Raw genomic sequence first — 1,635 nt, forward strand, 5'->3', positions numbered from 1 at the left:
ATGCCAACTGGTGGCCTATGTGAGTGAGCTTGATTAGGAAATACTGAAGATGAGGTCGTTTATATGGGATTGGTCTTAAGTATCATAAGCCCAACCGCATTAAGTTGGGGTAAATAAGTCATTAGAAACGTACTGTGGGCATATCCTGAAGTATTATGTGAGAGTAGCTGTAGGGAAAGCAAAATTAGGATGATTGAATCCTCATAAACAAAGATACTAAGCTGGCAGTGGTGGTGCAAACCTTTAAGCTCAGAACTCAGGAAGCAGAAGCAAGGAATCTCTATGAGTTTGAGGCCTTTGCTAAAGAGTGAATTCCAGGACAGTCAGTGCTAGCCATCAAAACCCTGTCTTGAAAAACAAAAAATAAAAAGTTAAAGGTACTCACAAGCCTTTATTACTGCACCGATAGTCACAATATTTAATTTATACAATCAACTTAGGTGACTGTCCACATGAATGGATAGAGAAAATATGCTAGATACACACAATTGAACATTCAGTCGTAAAGAGCAAAGTTATATTTGCAGGAAAATTAATGGGACATCATATTAAGTGAGATAAAGTACATTCAGAATGACAAGTGTGGTATGTTTTCTCATGTAGAGCCTGCAGCTCAGTGGTAGAGCGCTTGTCTGTCACAGGCCTGGTCCTCAGCACCTGGAAGGCAAGACATGAAATAGAAAGGGAACTGCTTGTAAAGTAGATAATGGGAGGTAAATATGATCAGAGTTTTATGTGTGCATAAAATGTTAAAATGAAACCTTTCTGTAATATATACTGATAAACATTAAATTTGAAAATGTACAGAGACTCCATATTAACCAATCATAGAATTGATGATTAATAAATACAAGCTATTCTTGCTCTTCCCCCTTACCAGAAGAAACAATTTTAGCCCTTTGTGGTGCTACACACAGGCCTCTAATCCTAGCAGTCAGAAGGCAGAGGCAGTGGATCTCTGTGAGTGTGAGGTTAGTTTTTTGTTGTTGTTTTTGTTTTTCGAGACAGGGTTTCTCTGTATAGCCCTGGCTGTCCTGGAACTCACTCTGTAGACCAGGCTGGCCTCGAACTCAGAAATCCACCTGCCTCTGCCTCCCAAGTGCTGGGATTAAAGGCATGGACCATCACTACCTGGCTGTGAGGCTAGTTTTTAAGTTTGCTTTTAGTGTTCTTTTTTCCTCTAGTCACTCCATTTTTAATTTTACCTGCTTTAAAATATAAAATTCTGACAGGTGTGGTGATTCACACTTTAATCCTAGCACTTGGGAAACAGAACAGATGGATCTCTGAGTTCAAGGTCAGCTTAGTCTACATAGTGGATTCCAGAAAGCCAGGGCTATGTAGAAAGACCCTGTCTCAAAAAAAAAAAAAAAAAGTATAGAAAATTTGGCATTTTCTAAAGAGCCTACTGTACATGTTCTAAAATTTTGTGGCTAACAAACTTTTATTTTGATTGTTTTAATATTCATTTTGAGGAAGGAAAAAAAAGTTACAAAGGAAAAAAAAAGACCTTGGAGGCACAGGTCTCTGTTTTCCAAAAGTCAAAGGTTTTTACCTGTTGTTTTGGTTATTGACAAGCTGAGGCAGGGTTGTTTTGAGTCTAGGCTCCAAGTCTAATTTGGGCAAGATAGTAAA

The sequence above is a fragment of the Arvicanthis niloticus genome, chromosome 25, assembly GCF_011762505.2.
Source record: "Arvicanthis niloticus isolate mArvNil1 chromosome 25, mArvNil1.pat.X, whole genome shotgun sequence".
NCBI classification, from domain to species: domain Eukaryota; kingdom Metazoa; phylum Chordata; class Mammalia; order Rodentia; family Muridae; genus Arvicanthis; species Arvicanthis niloticus.